The sequence below is a fragment of the Chiloscyllium punctatum genome, chromosome 8 (genome assembly GCF_047496795.1).
Source record: "Chiloscyllium punctatum isolate Juve2018m chromosome 8, sChiPun1.3, whole genome shotgun sequence".
NCBI classification, from domain to species: Eukaryota; Metazoa; Chordata; class Chondrichthyes; order Orectolobiformes; family Hemiscylliidae; genus Chiloscyllium; species Chiloscyllium punctatum.
This window is the reverse complement of record NC_092746.1, coordinates 121,190,283-121,210,009: the sequence shown is the minus strand read 5'-3', so window position 1 is coordinate 121,210,009 and position 19,727 is coordinate 121,190,283. Positions and strand designations below refer to the sequence as shown.

The window sequence follows — 19,727 nt, the reverse complement described above, 5'->3', positions numbered from 1 at the left end:
TGCTGTACCTGTTGGTAAATTAATCTCAGTGTGGATTTGCTTGCTGATAAGAGTCTGGGAGGGTCGCAGGTTCACTCCCCTCAGTGGTGATCTTACGTAGGAAACAAATGGATTTTGACATGGTCATAGTTAAGGATAGAAAAACTGGCAAAGACAATCTTCTAATCAATCCTGTCTTAATCCCTGACGACTCCTCAAACATGTCATTCTGCATACTGAAGCCAGTTGCTGTGCTGCAGCCATATTTGGAGTCCTATAATTCAGCACTGACTAAGTTACAAGGACTTTCTTGGTCTTTACCAGCTGCTTCTATGTTGGCAATGAATGCAACACCTTTCCTTTGATTGGGTTCAGCACCTCTTTATCAGTGGTTTTATGAATGTCATGTGGATTTACACATCATTAGCTAACTGCAAGAGGGCATAAGCTCAAGCTGAGGGGAGAGAGTTTAAGGGAGGAGTGCAGGGGACACATTTTCATCCAGAAGGTGTTGGGTGCCTGGAATGCACTGCTAGTGGAGGTGGTGAAAGCAGGCACATTAGCAACATTTAAGGTGTATCTTAATAGGCACGTGAACAGGATGTGAACCCAAAAGGATAGAAACCGCATATGGGCAATAATTGGTGGGTCTAAATAAGGATTAGGAATCGGCGCAGGCTTGGTGGGTCAAAGGGTCTGTTCCTGTGCTGTATTGTATTATATGTATATATTTGGCCAAGGTAGCAAAGGTCCTGAAACTGTCCAAGAACGCGAGTGCCAAACGCCATCTTGACTTGGAAACATATTGGCATCCTTTACTTGAACTAGGTCAAACTCCCTTCCTATCAGCACTTGGTGTCCCTAAATCCCAAGGACTACAACGATTGTAACTCACCACCACTGTCTCAAGAACAGTTGATACTTGGGAATGAGTGCTAAATGTTGGACAAGCTAGTGATGGTTATGTCCTGCAAAAGACTTGAAGTTTACTCCTCACTTGAACAAGTAGACGATTTGTTTTTATCTCAAGTATGTGGGATCTCATAGTACATATGTTTTTGGCTGCAGTGTTATCCCACATAGTCACCACAAAACTCTTTAAATGAAACTGACTTGGAGCTGAAGCCCTTGGTTGCTATGGTCATATGTTACAGACCAGACTTGATCCCTTCAAAATATTTTCAGAAGATAGCCTAGACCTTAACTTTTTCTTTATTTTAAAGGCAAACATGACGTGCTGTGTTCCAGATGGTCCAACTATTCAGCGTTAAGCAATACGCAATTTATTTAAACACCATAGTTAAAATACAAACAAAAGAAAGAAGAACTTTATGGGGAAAACTTAAGAATAATAGAGTAACTATTACTAATTAACTGTTCCAATATAGTAACATCCCATTAAACACACCTTTGCAAGAGGCAAATTCAGTGAAATAGATTTGTCTCACAGGTAACCCAGTAACAGAGAGAAACTCCAGCTTCTAGCTGTAACCAAGAGATGGAAAAGACAGCTTCTACTTCTTCAGGCTCACAACAGCAACTGCTTAAAGCTAAACTTGAAAACTAAAAAAACCACTAGCAAGTCTGGTCTGTGAGAGCTGGCCATACTGAGAGCTGGCCATACTGAGAGCTGGCCATACGCAGCCAGGTTGCTTCCATTGCTCCAACGTTTTAAAAAAAAACTCCAAGGTTCGATGCTTCTTGTTCAATCTCAAAACCAACCAGGACCAAATAACCTTTTAAAGCCACAGCATCATCACACAGGCTGTGCTATTATGCAGTTCAATTTCTTTTTCCCTCCTCGGGAGTTCATTAACTTGCTTTCCTTATGGTTGTTATACACCTGATCAGTATTGGGAGAAAATGATGAAGAGCTTATGCTCTAAACGTTGACTCTCCTGCTCCTTGGATGCTGCCTGACCAGCTGTGCTTTTCCAGCAACACCTGTTTTGAACCTGACCAGCATTAAAAGGTTACTATTTTGGCAAAGGTGATGTTTAAATAAATTTGTTGTTGTGTCGCACAATTTTCTATGGTCCTTTGGTCTAACCAGTTCATGCTGAGCAAAACAAACGAGTCCCACCTACCTGCTCCTGCCCTATATCCCTCCATATATCATTTTAAAATGAGGGGAAAGTACAAGGCCCAAGGTACAATAGATTGTTGCATGGGCTAGACAGCAATATAAAGCTCTGCTTTTGTTTTAACCATGATTTCCAAGATTTGCCAGGGACCCATTCCAGTTGCTTTTTACTAATAGAATTTTGATGCTCATCACTCTTGTGATACAATTACCACACTTTTGCTACCTGAAATGTGTAAAGGTTGAGGTGAATGTTGTAGCAATCTCCCAGAGATAAACTGGGATTGAGGACCAGGACTGAAGGTGAAAAAATACATACCCCACTCTGTCAGCAGCTCGGTTGCAGAATGTTTTTATTGTAGCAGCAATGAAGCACCACACAGCATCAAGTTGAGGTGCCGCAAAGAATATATTTCAACCACTTTCACTTCCTTAGGCCTTCTCTTTTCCCCCCTCCACCCCTTGACTTTGTCAGTATTCAGGACCATTTCTGCTCCAGGAATTTCTGTTTGCTTTTGACATGATCATTGATTGTGTTAATCTGAGACCGGAACCAGTCCTGAGTCAAATACAGTGCTGCAGGGTCCTTATGTCCACAAGACATAGGAGTGAAAGTAAGGCCGTTCGGCTCATCAAGTCCACTCTGCCATTTAATCATGGCTGATGGGTATTTCAACTCCACTTACCCACACTCTCCCCATATCCCTTAATTCCTTGCGTGATTAAGAATTTATCAATCTCTGCCTTGAAGACATTTAACGTCCTGGCCTCCCCTCTTCTTCGTGACAATGAATTCCACAGGCCCATCACTCTCTTGCTGAGGAAATGTCTCCCCATTTCCATTCTAAATTGACCCCCTCTAATTCTAAGACTGTGCCCATGGGTCCTAGTCTCCCTCCCTAACGGAGACAACTTGCCAGTGTCCACCCTTTGTAGGCCATACATTATCTTGTAAGTTTCTATTAGATCTCTCCTCAACCTTCTAAACTCTAATGAATACAATCCCAGGATCCTCAAGCGCCCATCGGATATTAGACCTACCACTAGATCCCTACTACTGGGGATTATCTGTGTGAATCACCGCTGGACACACTCCAGTGCCAGTATGTCCTTCCTGAGGTGTGGGGCCAAGCCAAATGTGTCATTTTTCCACAAATATCTGACCATTTACCACCTGGTGAGTGAGCATGATGGCCAACTCTGCTCTTGTAGAGTGTGCAAAGTTTAAAAATAACACAACACCAGGCTGTAGTCTAGCAGGTTTATTTGGAAATACTAGCTTTCAGAATGCTGCTCCTTCATCAGGTAGCGAGTACTTCCAAATAAACCTGTTGTACTATAACCTGGGGTTGTGTGATTTTTAACTTTATCCACCCCAGTCCCACACCGGCACCTCCACATAATAGTAGAGTGGATCTTACTTGTAATTCTTCGGTAGTCATGATGCAGAGGAGCTGCTGTTGGACTGGGGTGGGCAAAGTTAATCACAACATGAGCTGATAGTCCAACAGGTTTATTTGGAAGCACTAGCTTTCGGAGTGCTGCTCCTTCATGAGGTAGCTGTGATGAAGGAGCAGCGATCCGAAAGCTAGTGCTTCCAAATAAACCTGTTGGACTATCACCTGGTGTTGTGATTTTTATCTTTGTAATTCTTCATCCAGCCACTGGAGGGAGCGCTGATCACAGATATCCCAAAACAGCACCTCCTTCAAATAGGCTTACTGCTATTTAGCTATACTTTAAAGCAACATAATTTTATGTTCTCTAGGTTAAAGCTTGTGCTTAAACTTTCACTGAACCTTAGAAGACAACTGTGCATAAAGTAAAGGGCAATACTGCACAGGAACAGGCCCTTTTTGGCCCTCCAAGCCTGTGCCAACACATTTTGCCCTTTCATTCTACAACTGTCTTCACTTATAGGATATGTATCCCTCTCTTCTCTTCCTATTCATGTATTCATTCAGATGCCTCTTGAATGCTGCTATTATGTTTGCTTCTACCACCACCTCTGGCAACATGTTCCAGGTACTCCCCACCCTATTTGTGAAAAACTTGCCTCGTACATCTCTTTTAAACATGTCCAGCCCCTGCCTTGCACCTTGCATGTTGAACCTGTGTCCCCTAGTAACTGACCTCTCCACCCTGGGAAAAAGCCTCATACTTATCACTGACCACGTCACTGGCAATCTTATAAACTTCTATCAGGTCGCCCCCTCAATCTCTCGTGTTCTAGTGAAAACAAACCCGGTCTATCCAACTTTTCTTCATAGTTAAGATGCTCCACGCCAGGCAACATCCTGGTAAACCTTTTCTGTACCCTCCCTAAAGCATCCACATCCTTCTGGTAATACCCCCAACCAACCCACCCTCCACCTCCACTCCCGGCACCTTCCTTTGCCCCACAAGAAGTGTAATGTCTGTGCCCATACCCCCCCCCCCACCTCCCCGCTCACTTCACCTCCGTCCAAGGCTCCAAAGGATCCTTCCACATCCGACACAGATTTTCCTGCACATCCAGCTACCTCATCTACTGTGTCCGTTGCTCTTGGTATGGTCTCCTGTACACTGAGGAGACAGAACGCCAACTTGAAGGTTTCAGAGAACATTTCCGGGACACCCACGCACCAAACAACCCCATTGCCCTGTGGCTGACCCCTTCAACTCCCCCTTCCCCCACCCACTCCAACAAGGACGTGCAAGTTTTGGGCCTCCTCCACTGCCAAATCCAAACCACTTTACACCTGGAGGAAGAGTGCCTCATCTTCAATCTTAGGGCCCTCCAACCACATGGCATCGATGCAACTTCACCAGTTTTCTCATTTTCCCTCCCCCCCCCCCCCCCCCCCCCACCAAACCTTATCTCAGATCTAACCTCCAACTCAGCACTGCCCTCTTGACCTGTCCTGCCTATCCATCTTCCTTCCCACCTATCTGCTCCACCCTCCCCTCCGACCTGTCGCCATCACCCTGTACCTGCATTCCCAGCTACGTCACCCCCACCCTCACGCTCCCATTTATCTCTCAGCCCCCTTTCCTGCTCCCACCTCTCTGATGAAGGGCTATCCCAAAATGTCGATCCTCCTGCTCCTCGGATGCTGTGAGACCTGTGCTTTTCCGATGCCACGCTTTTCGACTCTGATGTCCAGCACCTGCAGTCCTCACTTTCTCCTGATGACCATATTTATGACGATCTAAAAGGACATATAGGCACTAGAGAAAGTAAAGGAAAGATTTGCAAGGATGATACCAAAGCTGAAAGGTTATGACCATGTAGAAGGAGGGAAATGGCTGCTGCTTTCTTTTGTTGAGGGGTAATAGCTGGTGCCTCTAACATATATTGCTTTTCATCTATATTTGATGGAATCTGGTACTTGCTGCCATAAGTCATAAATGGTCAGTAATAAATCCCAAAGGGAATTCAGGAGGAAATCCTTTAATCAGGGAGCAACTGCACTATTATTCCACTCATCATGGTTCCCTGTCAAAGCTGGAAGTACCATGTCATCCCACTGTAAATAGCCCAAATGTTACTGGCATTGAGTGTGAGAAAGGGAAACAGCACAAAGAGAAACCCCTGAAGTGTGTCCAGAAGATTTTGATCAGTGAAGAGTGACCTGGTAATTGTACTACTTGAGTTGAAATATAATTTGTATGTTTTAATTGTCGAGGTCATAATGACATTAGCAGATGTGTTCTGATCACATTGGACTGTATCCATTGTTTGTGGGAGAATGGAGCAAGTGCTACACTCCAAACTGATGTTTATTCTGCAGTGTTTGGATTGATAATGGCCGACAACTTTGTGCTTCAAGCTATGGCAGTGTGTGAAGTGCTCAACTTCTAAATGTGGACCATTCTGTTTGAATTTTCCAGACCCTGAACTTTTGGTGAGCAAAGAGAGAAATGCTGCTTTTTTTTTTTGCACCCCTAAATCTGACCTTTCGTTCATCCTTCATGTCTTTTTGCCCCAAAAGAGGCTGCTGTACCTTCAGCTGCCATCTATTCCAAAACAACTTTGCATTTTTACCCCTCTCATCTTCCTTAAATCACTTTTTTTTTCCCTGAGCAACACTTTGTATTTTTTTTATTAGAAATTAGTTCTGTGCACTTTACCATGGAGAATGTGGAGGCCGTGGGAGGAAAGATTTATTTGGACAGGATGTTAGCGAGATTGTTAACACAGGATCAAAGAGTGAGATTGTAGAGAGATCTTCAGAGACTGGAGGAGAGACCATGTGACTATATCTTGAGAAAATAGCTGCAAAGCGCAAGACTATGTCAACCTGCAAAAGCAGTCTTTTGAAGGGTAAATGTGAGCAGCTATCAGTGAGTTGTAGTCTGCAGGGAGGAAAATGCAGCTGAGTTCATATCCTTGAGTTCATATCTTTGATCTTGGTGCATGGTGGATCTTCTCCTCCTGTTACATGAGATCATTGGAAATGGATGGAATTGGCCATTTGATCCCTGGAGCCTGTCCTTTCATTTAACAAAATTGTGGCTGATCGAGCTCCATCCCATTTTCCCAGAGTGTGTCCATATATCCCTTGATGTCTTTAGTATCTAGAAATTTGTCTTTCGTATACATTTCTTTGTTAATTCAGATACAATAAAATGAAATTGAAAATTGATTTACCAATCAGGCCGAGGTTCCTTCTTCCAAATTCCAATCTGGATTGGGTCAAACATGGATTGTGTAGTTGGATAATGAGTGTTGCAGTTTAATTTAGCCACTGTGTGGCAGTGTAGCTTGCATTTTAACATGAACTGCATTTTCCATATCGATGATAGAAGCTCACTGAAACGTAAGTTGTGTTGTGTAGATTTTTGCTGGGACTTGCATAGGTTATATTTCTTGTGGAATCCTTTGTTCCTCAAATTGGCAGACTGACTAAGCTCAGCCACAGACTGAATGTTGACATTTCTGTTGTAATTCTAGGTTGTTTAGCCTCATGGCTTGAGTTGGGATTCCACAAATCTATCTTGTTTCTAATATCCCTTTTATTATCCTTCCCCCTCAACCACCTCATAAGCTATTGTTAAAAATTGACGCAGTCTTGGTTTCGTTGCTAACTTCAAGTAAATTCCACATAGAGGCAATCCTTAATCTTATCCCTATATCTCCTCGTGGCAGACCCTTGATTGATTGGAAACGGTCTCTTTCCATCAACTATTGCAGCCAGTTTTTGTCAGGATTTATTGACTGTGACTGCGATCTGGGTCAGCTATTTTAGAAATGCTCTGTAACTTTGCACAGGATGGTGTATTGAGGATTCCTAACATTGTGAAGATGATAGCGCAGCTGACATCTCCTTATAAAATGCCTAAACAAAATGCAGCAACTATCCTGACAGTAAAATAAAGGACGTTACTACTATCCACTAACTCTTGAATGATTACTTAGACTTATTTTGTTTCAGCTGCATGCCACCTACCGTTTGTGTCTCAGGCTCCCATAGTTCGTTCGTTTAGTGTTCTCTTTGAGACCCCTTCGAACTGGATATGGTGCATCTTTAGTTCCGTACTTGTGGACATGCGAACAAGAACCTGCGTGCACATATGGATAGGGTTAATGTTAGTAGGGAGAGGTTATTGTGTAATGGTGGTGTCACTGGACCAGCGATCCTGGGGCTAATGGTCAGTGGACACTGGATCGAGTCCTGTCACAGCAGCTGATGGAATTTAAATTCAATTAGTCAATCTGGAATTGAGAGCAAGTTGGATTCTGGCTGATTCTTGCTCGCAATGCTGTTTTCCCACTACTTCCCAGAATGACGAGACTGCAAACAAGAGTTGGAAGACCTGGGAAAATGGTGCACGGAGAACAACCTAGCTCTCGATGCCAACAAAACCAAGGAACTCATTATTGACTTTTGGCGGGATGTTACCCATGCCCCCCTATACATTGACAGCACAGAGGTGGAACGAGTGGAGAGTGTCAAGCTCCTGGGAGTGGTTATCCACACTGAAAATGTGTTGCTGGAAAAGCGCAGCAGGTCAGGCAGCATCCAAGGAGCAGGAGAATTGATGTTTCGGGCATGAGCGCTTCTTCAGGAATGAGGAAAGTCATTCCTGAAAAAGGGCTCATGCCCGAAACATCAATTCTCCTGCTCCTTGGATGCTGCCTGACCTGCTGCGCTTTTCCAGCAACACATTTTCAGCTCTGATCTCCAGCATCTGCAGTCCTCACTTTCTCCTAGTGGTTATCCACAACAAGCTTTCTTGGACTCTTCATGTGGACGCACTGGTTACAAAGGCTCAACAACGTCTCTTCTTCCTCAGGCAGCTGAGGAAATCTGGCATGAATGTGAATAACCCTTGCCAACTTTTATAGGTGCACCATTGAGAGCATTCTGTCTGGATGTATCACTACCTGGTATGGCAACTGTACCATTCAAGATCGGAGCTGGTTACAGAGAGTGGTGAACTCGGCCCGAACAATCACAAAGGCCAACCTCCCATCTATAGAATCCATCTACCAGGCCCACTGTCAAGGAAAGGCCGCCAGCATTCTCAAAGATCCATCCCACCCTGGCAATGTTTTTCTACAACCTCGACCATCGGGGAGAAGGTACAGAAGCCTGAACACACACACCAGCCGGTTTTGAAACAGCTTCTACCCTACTGTTGTTAGAATACTGAATGGACTCACAAACTCTTAACATTTGCCTGTCCCTGTGTTTTTGTTTTTGCCGCTGTTTACCTATTATTTACTATCTATGTTACTTAACTCTGTGATCTGCCTGTATTGCTCGCAAGACAAAGCTTTTCACTGTGCCTCGGTACACGGGATAATAAATTCAATTCAATTCAAGAAGAGCTTGAGAGTGGCTTGCAAATTTGCTGAGGAGTGGTCATCAACACTGCAGTCATCTGCAAACTGTAGATCACGTACACCTGAGGAAGGCAGATTATATTGGGACAGTGCTGGCTGATGCTATCAGGGATGGGAAAAGGGTGAGGCCATTGGGATTTGAAAATAGGGAGAATCTTTATGTTGCTGGACTATATATCCCTGTAGACGATAGTGTGGTGCTGGAAAAACACAGCAGGTCGGGCAGCGTCCAAGGAGCAGGAGAATCGATATTTTGGGCATATGCCCTTCATCAGGAATGAGGCTTGTGGGCCGGGGGGCTGAGAGATAAATGGGAGGGGAATGGGACCGGAGAGAAGGTAGCTGGGAACGTGATAGGTAGATGAAGGTTGGGGTGAAGGTGATGGTTCAGAGAGGAGGGTGCAGTGGATAGGTGGAAAGGAAGATGGACAGGTCAAGAGGGCAGTGCCAAGTTGGAGGCTTGGGACTGGGATAATGTAGGGGGCGGGGTAATAAGGAAACTGGTGAAATCCACATTGATCCTGTGTGTTTGTGGGTCCCAAGGCAGAAGATGAGGCGTTCTTTTTCCAGGTGTCGGGTGGTTAGGGTTTGGTGCTGGAGGAGGCCCAGGTGGAGTGGGAGGGGGAGTTAGTGTTTGGCCACGGGGCAGTGGGGTTGGTTAGATCGGGTGCCCCAGAGATGTTATCTGAAACAATTTGCAAGTTGGTGTCCTGCCTCCCTGATGTAGAGGAGACCACATCAGGTGCAACAGATATAGTAGATGATATGTGTGGAAGTACAGGTAAATTTCTGTCTGATGTGGAAGGATCCTTTGGGGCCTTAGAGGTGACAGGGGGGAGGTATGGACGCAGGTTTTGTACTACTTGCAGTGGCAGGGGAAGGTGTCAGGTGTGTGCTGGAGATTGGAGGGGGAGAGGGGTTGTGGGGTTGATCTGACAAGGGAGTCACTGAGGGAATGCCCTCTCTGAAACACAGATAGGGGTGGGGAGAGAAATATATCCCGAGTGGTGGGGTTTCTTGGTGGCGAAGGATGATGTGATGTATCCAGAGTTTGGTGAGGTGGAAGGTGAGGGCTGGAGTTTCTAGTCTTATTGTAACTGGAGGGGTGGGGTTCAAAGGCAGAGGTGTGGGAATTGAAGGAGATGTGCTGGAGGGTATCGTCGACCATGTGGGAGGGGAAATTGTGATCTTTGAACAAGGAGGCCATGTGGAGTGTTCTGGTGGAATTGGTCCTCCTGGGAGCAGATGTGGCAGAGGTGGAGGAATTGAGAATAGGGGATGGCATTTTGCAGGACGCAGGTGGGAGGAGGTGTAGTCCAGGTAGCTGTGGGAGTCGGTGGGTTTGTAGTAGATATCCGTGGTTAGTCGGTCACTGGAAATGGAGATGGAGACGCCCAGGAAGGGGAGGGAGGTGTCCGAGATGGTTCAGGTGAATTTTAAGGTCAGGGTGGAAGGTGTTGGTGAATTTGATGAACTGTTCAATCTCCTCATGGGAGCACAGGGTGGTGCTAGGACAGTCACCTATGTAACAGAAGATAAGGTTGAGAATGATGTTGGTGTAGCTATGGAAAGTTGACTGTTCCACGTACCCGATAAAGAGGCAGGCGCAGCTGGGTCCCATGCGGGTGCCCATGGCTACCCCTTAGATTTGGAGGAAGTGGGAGGAATGGTAGGAGAAGTTGTTGAGAGTGAGGACCAATTCAGCCAGGCAAATGAGAGTGTCAGTTGAAGGGTATTGGTTGGATCGGTGTGAGTAGAAGAAACAGAGCTTGGAGGCCTTCATTGTTGTGGATAGATATGTACAGGGACTGGATGTCCGTGATTTAAGATGAGGCATTGGGAGCTGGGGAAATGAAAGTCTTGGAGGAGGTGAAGGATGTGGGAGGTGTCCTGAACATAGGTGGACGGTGTCAAGGAATGCAGAGATAAATTCAGTGGGACAGGAGCAGTGGGGACAATGGGTTGACGAGGGCAGTCAGGTTTATGAACTTTGGTTAGGACGTAGAATCGGGTGGTGCAGGGTTCTTGGACTGAGGTTGGAAGTTCCCTGAGGTGATGAAGTTGTGAATGGTCTGGGAGATTATGGTTTGGTGATGGAAGCGGAGGCAGCAGGAGAAATGTTCAAAGTCTCAATGGGAGTCAAACTCATTAATCCAGGAGCATAGTGAGATGAAAGTGAGGCCTTTGCTGAGGACTGATCATTCATCCTCAGTGAGGGGGAGTTCTGGGGGAATGGCAAAAACCCCTGGCCCACAGCCTCATTCCTGATGAAGGGCTTATGCCCGAAAGGTCGATTCTCCTGTTCCTCGGATGCTGCCTGACCTGTTGTGCTTTTCCAGCACCACACTCTTGACTTTGATCTCCAGCATCTGCAGTCCTCACTTTTTTCCCCGTGAATTGCTATAACTAAAATCAGGGTGTTGGACAAACAGGAACTTTTCCAAGTTAGGATGTAGATTGGAGAATTTGGGGTGAATTTGAATTGATGGATTAGATTCTGGGCAAGGGAACACTGAATAATTAAGTCCAGAGGTTTAAAAAAAAGACATGGCTTGAGATAGCCAGATCCTGTTTGCATTTGATGTTTCTACAAGCTGAGGACCGAATGGTTTGGGGTGAAATTACAGTGTGGAAATGTTCATGATTTCATTGATAAGTGGTCAGAAATATATTTTGGGGTTGGAACCATTCTGTGTTCAGTTTAGAAGCTAGTATTGGTAATTGGGGTTTCCATGGGAGTGATGTGGTTCGAGAAAAGGTTAACAGTGTTTCAAGAATTGACTTTTCTATTCCCTTGCAGAATTCATTGGGTGTAATTATGGAGAGTTTCTGGAATCCAAAAGAGACAGGGGGCAGAGATTACAACTAATGTTTGTCAGGATTTATTGACTGTTAACAGTGCTCTGGGTCATTTTTCAGAGAGCTGCAGTGTAGCTGTCCTTAAGATGGTGTGTTTAAAATTCCTGATCTTACTAAGATAAGATAATATCACTAACATTCCCTCCAATTAAAAACTTAAATCAGTAAGAAAACTGATAGTGGAATGTGGCTTTAAGTTTTAATACTAGCTTTTAACTATTTAGAGCTGAAAATGTGTTGCTGGAAAAGTGCAGCAGGTCAGGCAGCATCCAAGGAGCAGGAGCAGGAGCATGAGCCCTTCTTCAGGAATGCTTTAGGGCTCATACCCGAAACATCGATTCTCTTGCTCCTTGGATGCTGCCTGACCTTCGCTTTTCCAGCAACACATTTTCAGCTCTGATCTCCAGCATCTGTAGTCCTCACTTTCTTCTTTAACTATTTAGAGTAATCTTACTTCAACTTGCTTCCACACTTCTTATCTGTTTCAGATTTGCAATGCCATGGTTACTTTTAGTTTACTTTATTTACTTGACATTCCGATGTAACTCTACACAAATGGAAAGGAAAGACACACTCCGTGCATAAGTGTTCTTTTAATAATCCAGTGATCTGAATTGTAATGCAAGATCAAATCCCACCAGTACATTTTACAAACTAGAAGTTTGTTTTAAAAATATGGTATCAGTTTTAATTAAAAAAAAGCCATGAAGCCATTATTTAAAAAGACACAAGTGTAGAAAATAGGAGCAGGAGCAGGCTTTTCAGCCCATCAGTCCTGCTTGGCTGGGCAATAGAATCATGGGTGACATTGTGGTGCTGGAAAAGCACAGCAGGTCAAGCAGCATCCAAGGAGTAGGAGAATCGACGTTTCGGGCATGAGCCCTTCATCAGGAATAGCTTATGCTGAAAATGTCAATTCTCCTGCTCCTCAGTTGCTGCCTGACCTGTGATTTTCCAGCACCACACTCTCGACTCTGATCTCTAGCATCTGCAGTCCTCATTTTCTCCTAGTCAATAGAATCATGACTAATCATCCAACCCTGTACTCACTTTCACCTTTAGGTCTGAGAACTGTACTTAGCACCTTGTGAAAAATATTCATTTGTTTTAACCTCAACCACTTGCTGTGGCAGAGAATTTCACAGGCTCCGCACTGTCCGGGTGAAGACATTTTTCCTACTCTCTGTCCTAAATGCCATTTCCCTTATCCTCAGATTGGGGCTCCAGCTTTAGTATTCCCAGTCATCAGGAGCTCCTTCCTGTTAGAGTTTTAAAGGTATCTATAAGGATCTCCCTCATTCTTTTAAACTCCAATGGCTATAACCATAACAGAAATACAACAAAGAACTGTGGGTAGGACATAGGACAGTACAGCAAAGTACAGGCCCTTCAGCCCTTGATGTTATGGTGACCTTTTGTCCTACTCTAGGATCAAACTAGCCTACATACCTTTTATTTTACTATCATCATTGTGCCTATCCAGGAGTCTCTTAAATGTCCCTAATGTGTCTGACTCTATGACCACTGCTGGCAGTACATTCCATGCGCCCAGCACTGAGTAAAGAAGCTACTTCTAACATCTCCCATAAACCAATCACCTTTAAAATTATGCCCCTTCATGATATCCATTTTGGTCCTGGGAAAAAGTCTCTGGCTATCCACTCTTAACATTTGCCTCTTAACATCTTGTACACCTCTATCAAGTCACCTCTCATCCTTTTTCGCTCCAGTGAGAAAAGCCCTAGCTCTGTCAACCTTTCCTCATAAGACATGTCTTCCAGTCCAGGCAGCATCCCCTCTAAAGCTTCCACATCCTTCCTAAAAAGAACTAGAACTGAACACAATATTCCAAGTGTGGTCTACCCAGGGCTTTATAGAGCTGCAGCATAACCTCACGGCTCTTAAACTCAATCCCTCCCTAATGCAAGTCAACACACCATATGCCTTCTTAACAACCTTATCAAATTGGGTAGTAACTTTGAGGGATCTATGGATGTGGACCCCAAGATTCTTCTGTTCCTCCACACTGCCAAGAATCCTGCCTTAAACCCTGTATTCTGCACTCAAATTCAACCTTCCAAAATGAATCACTTCACACTTTGCCAGATTGCACTCCATCTGCTGCTTCTCAGCATTGCAACCTACAAAAGCCCCCCCCCCTCCCCACTCCATAACTCCTCCAACTCGTGTCATCAGCAAACTTCCTAACCCACTTTTCCACTTCCTCATCCAAGTCATTTATAAAAATCACAAAGAGCAGAGGTCCTAGATCCGATCCCTATGGAACACCACTGGTCACTGAGCTCCAGGCTGACTACTTTCCATCTACTACCACCCTCTGTCTTCTTTCGGCCAGCCACATCTCCCTGTATCCCATGTCACCTTACTTTCTGAATGAGCCTACTATGGGGAACCTTATCAAACGTCTTGCTAAAATCTATATGCACTGCATCAACTGCTCCACCTTCATCAATGTGTTTTGTCACATCCTCAAGGCTTGTGAGGCTTGACCTGCCCCCCTCAAAACCGTGCTCATTATCTCTAATCAAACTATGCTTTTCCAGATAATCATAAATCCTGTCTTTCAGAATTCTCTGTAGTAATTTGCCCTACACTTATGTAAGACTGACTGACTGGTCTGTAATTCCCAGGATTATCCCTATTCCCTTAATTGAGCAAGACAGTAACATTTGCCACCCTCCCATCATCTGGTACTGCTCCAGTGGACAGTGAGGATGCAAAGATCATCACCAAAGATGCAGCAATCTCCTCCCTCATTTCCTGTTGTAACCTTGGGTATAATCTGCCTTGCCCAGGGGACTTAACTATCCTCACGTTTTTCAAAATTTCCAGCACATCCTCCTCAACCTGTTTGAGCATATCAGTCTGTTTCACACTGTCCTCACAAATGACAAGATCCCTCTCACTAGTAAGTAGTGAAGCAAAGTATTCATTAAGGACCTCCCCTACCACCTCCAACTCAGGCACAAGTTCGCTCCACTATCAGGATGTTGGAGATCTGAAGCAAACAGAAATAGAAATCTTTGGAGAAACTCAGCGGGTCTAGCAGCATCTGTGAAGAGCAAACAGAATTAATGTTGAGTCCAGTGTCTCTTCTTCAGCTGTAGAAGCAGTTCAGAAAAAGTGGCATTTGTGCTGATGTTGAGGGGGGCAGTGAGGCAAGGTGAAAGGAGTGAGCGGGTAGGGGGAGATGGAGCCCATAAAGCGAGAGAGAAAAGGGCAGGCACACAGGGATTATTATTAGTAACCCGGAGAAGAAGAAAAAGCACTGAGGTGGTGAAAATGTATTGGCTGTGCTGAAAACAACCCATTTCATGACAGGACCTGGGGTTCTAGGCCTAGAAAATAAGGAAGGAATCTGCAATTGTTGAGTGTTGAAGGCTGTCAGATGCCTAAGCGGAGGATGAGGTTGTTGCTCTTTCAGCTTGCATAGAGTCTCGTACTGTTCACTAGAAACACAGTGGTGTGTTGAAGTGGCAGGCAACTGGAAGCTCAGGGTCATTTTTACAGATAGGCCATAGGTGTTCTGCAACAGGTCAGCCAGTCTGTGTTGCACCTTTTCCATGGGAGGGTGGGGGCTATCAAATCTGTCCATCTTATTCCTGAACTGCAGGTTTCCTGCCACTGTGGTTGACAGAATCCTGAACTATATCTGTCTGATTTCCTGCTCTTCTGCCCTCACCCCTGCCTTTCCGTCCCACGACACAGATAGGGTCCCAATTGTCCTCCCTTTCCATCCCATGAGCATTTGTATCCGAAGAATGATAATTCACCATTTCTGCTACCTCGAACAGGATGCCACTATTCCCTTTGGGACACCTTGATCCACCACTCCTCAACTCCGAACACCTCCATACACCCCCACAACACCTTTTCATGCAATTGCAGAAGGTGCAACACTCACTTATCTACCTCCTCTGTCACCATCTAAGTTCTCCAACACACCGAAGCAGCAATTTACCTGCATTTCATTCATTTGATGTAGTTTCCTTTATCTGGGGAGGGAAACAACGCTGGTATAGTGACTCAGTGGTTAGCTGTGCTGACTGACAGTGCCAGGGACTCAGGTTTGATTTCAGACTTGAGCATGTAGTCCCCATTATCATCTATCTAACTTTCTTGAACAAAAACATAAATTGCTGGAAAAGCTGAGCAGGTCTATGTGGAGTTTACACATTCTCCCAGTGTCTGTGAGGGTTTCCTCCCATTGTCCAAAAATGTGCAGGTTTGGTGGATTGGCATGGGAAATGCAGGGTAAAGAGGTTGGGCTGGGACTGGGAGGGATGCTGTTTGGATGGTCGGTGTGCACTCGATGGGCCAAATGACGTGCTTCCATACAGTAGGGATTCTTGTCTGTGATTCTGTTCTAACACCGACAGGGTGACCGTTTTGTGGAACACCATTACCTCTGTAAGAATGACCCTGAACTTCCAATTGCATACCACCTCAATACACCATTGTTTGCATGCCAACATTTCTGAGGTCCAGTACAACTTGACACAATCTGGAAGAAGGGCAGCTCATCTTCTGTTTGGGTACCTTACAGCCTTCAGGCCTTGACATAGAGTTTAACAATTCCAGAGCAAGAACAACACCTTTCTTGTCCTTTGCCTACAGCTGTCATGAAATGCGTTGCTTTTATCAAGCCAACCATTTTCACCTCTGTATAGTCCCCATTATCATCTATCTAGCTTCTCTTAAACAAAAAACATAACTTGCTGGAAAAGCTGAGCAGGTCTGGCAGCAACTGTGGAGAAAAATCAGAGTGAACATTTTGGGTCAAGTGACCCTTCCACAGAACTTATCTTCTTCCCTGGCTTACTATCAACAATCGATTTATCTGTCTACCCTTTTCCATCTCTCTTACTGGGCTCTACCTCCACCTATCTGCGCACTCCTTTCCTCGCTTCGTCATCAGCATAAATATAACTTTTTCCGAGCTGCTTCTAGTTCTGAAGAAGGGACGCTGGACTCAAAACATTTACTGTTTTTTCTCTCCATAGATGCAGCTAAATTTACTGAGTTTCTCCATCGCTTTGTTTTTGTTTGAAAATAGTCCTAACCAATCCGGCCTATGGTTCACTAAAGCCTCTTTAGCGAAGGCAGTTGTCTAGTCTGACTTCCCTGTAATCTAATAGCAATGTGGTTACTGTTCACTGTTTGAAATTGTCCAGCAAATTACTGAATTACATCTGAGTCACCAGTAGATAGGATAGTGAAGCAAGCGTTTGATATGCTTGCCTTTATTGGTCAGTGCATTGAGTGTAGGAGTTGGGAGGTCATATTGCAGCTATACAGGACATTGGTTAGGCCTCTATTGGAATACTGCTTGCAGTTCAGGTCTCCTTGCTATAGGAAGGATGTTGTGAAACTTGAAAGGGTTCAGAAAAGATTGACAAGGATGTTGCCAGGGTTGGAGGATTTGAGCTATAGGGAGAGGCTGAACAGGCTGGGGCTATTTTCCCTGGAAAGTTGGAGGCTGAGGGATGAGGTTTATAAAATTATGAGGGGCGTGGATAGGATAAATAGACAAGGACTTTTCCCCAGGGTGGGGGAGTCCAAAACTAGAGGGCATTAATTTAAGGTGAGAGGGGAAAGATTTAAAAAGGGCCTGATGGACAACTTTTTCACGCAGTGCGTGGTGCATCTATGGAATGAGCTGTCAAAGGATGTGGTGGAGGCTGGTACAATTCCAACATTTAAAAGGCATCTGGGTGGGCACATGAATAGGGAAGGGTTTGGAGGGATGTGGACCAAATACTGGCAAATGGGACTACATTAATTTAGGATATCTGGTTGGCATGGATGAGTTGGTCTGAAGGGTCTGTTTCCATGCTGTACATCTCTATGACTGTATGACTATTGAGCTCAAACAGAGTTGTTTCAAAAATAACATTTATAAACAAAATTGGGCATTAAGTCCTGTGAATATTTTAAAAATTTGTTAATGGATGTAAAAAAATTTCAAACTCAATCAAACATATTCAGCCAATGTTGAAAACCACAAGAACTTCCTCTGAAGAAGGGTCATTGGACCTGAAATGTTAACTGATTTCTCTGCACAGGTGCTGCCGGAAATGCTGAGCTTTTGCAGCAATTTCTGTTTCTGTTTCGCCAATTAATGCCAATTCTGGCTCTTTAGAAAGAGTAAACTTATTAACCCCTCTCACCTTTGCTCTTTCCCTGTAGCTGTAGAAAACATTTATTTGTTATTCAATTGCAATTTGTTATTCAATTGCATTTCAGGCAGTGCATTGGATCATAATGACTCAGTGTGTTTTTTTAATAAAGAAAAGCATTTACTCCCCATTCATGGAATGCTTATTCTTCAACACTGACTACATTATCGCAGTGTTCTGGTAGAGCTTAATTACCTTCTCCTGTATTGTAAGGGAATGTGCATTATAGCAGTGTTCTGGTAGAGCTTAATTACCTTCTCCTGTATTGTAAAGGAATGTGAACATTCATCATTTGCCTTTTAATAGGGTACAGATTTAAGGCACCATTTGTTCAGAAATTGTATAGCTGACTCAGTGTATTCTGCTGTAAGTTTTATGGTAAAACTGCAGGCTGTGATTCGATTGTGACTGATATCAGTGTTTTTCTTTTTAAGTAGTCTCAACAAATAGACACCTAGTCAATATGTTTTTGAACTCAATGCCATTAGATGCTCTCTCTGATATCCCAGAAACTCCTCAAGATATTTGCATGGAATGTAGGGTAGAAATGGAAAAATGCTGAAAATGTGTTGCTGGAAAAGCGCAGCAAGTCAGGCAGCATCCAAGGAGCAGGAGAATCGACGTTTCGGGCATAAGCCCTTCTTCAGGAATGAGGAAAGTGTGTCCAGCAGGCTAAGATAAAAGGTAGGGAGGAGGGACTTGGGGGAGGGGCGTTGGAAATGCGATAGGTGGAAGGAGGTCAAGGTGAGGGTGACAGGCCGGAGTGGGGTGGGGGTGGAGAGGTCAGGAAGAAGATTGCAGGTTAGGAAGGCTGTGCTGAGTTCGAGGGTTTTGACTGAGACAAGGTGGGGGGAGGGGGAATGAGGAAACTGGAGAAATCTGAGTTCATCCCTTGTGGTTTGAGGGTTCCTAGGCGGAAGATGAGGCGCTCTTCCTCCAACCGTCGTGTTGCTATGGTCTGGCGATGGAGGAGTCCAAGGATCTGCATGTCCTTGGTGGAGTGGGAGGGGGAGTTGAAGTGTTGAGCTACAGGGTGGTTGGGTTGGTTGGTCCGGGCATCCCAGAGGTGTTCTCTGAAACGTTCCGCAAGTAGGCGGCCTGTCTCCCCAATATAGAGGAGGCCACATCGGGTGCAGTGGATGCAATAGATGATGTGTGTGGAGGTGCAGGTGAATTTGTGGCGGATATGGAAGTATCCCTTGGGGCCATGGAGGGAAGTAAGGGGGGAGGTGTGGGCGCAAGTTTTGCATTTCTTGCGGTTGCAGGGGAAGGTGCCGGGAGTGGAGGTTGGGTTGGTGGGGGGTGTGGACCTGACGAGGGAGTCATGGAGGGAGTGGACTTTTCGGAACGCTGATAGGGGAGGGGAGAGAAATATATCCCTGGTGGTGGAGTCCGTTTGGAGGTGGCAGAAATGACGGCGGATGATACTCTGTACACGGACGTTGGTGGGGTGGTAGGTGAGGACCAGTGGGGTTCTGTCCTGGTGGCGAATGGAGGGGCGGGGCTCAAGGGCGGAGGAGCGGGAAGTGGAAGAGATGCGGTGGAGGGCATCGTCGACCACATCTGGGGGGAAATTGCGGTCCTTGAAGAAGGATGCCATCTGGACTGGTCCTCCTGGGAGCAGATGCGGCAGAGACGAAGGAATTGGGAACATGGGATGGCATTTTTACAGGGGGCAGGGTGGGAGGAGGTGTAGTCTAGGTAGCTGTGGGAGTCGGTCGGTTTATAGGAAATGTCCGCGTTGATTAGGTCGCCAGAGATAGAAATGGAAAGG

General features: G+C 45.1%; 1 protein-coding gene across 2 annotated transcripts in view; it reads left to right on the top strand.

The window, feature by feature from the left end:
• mindy4 (MINDY lysine 48 deubiquitinase 4) overlaps window positions 1-19,727 on the top strand; it is a 220,707-nt gene that overhangs the window by 44,290 nt on the left and 156,690 nt on the right. The window lies entirely within an intron of this gene.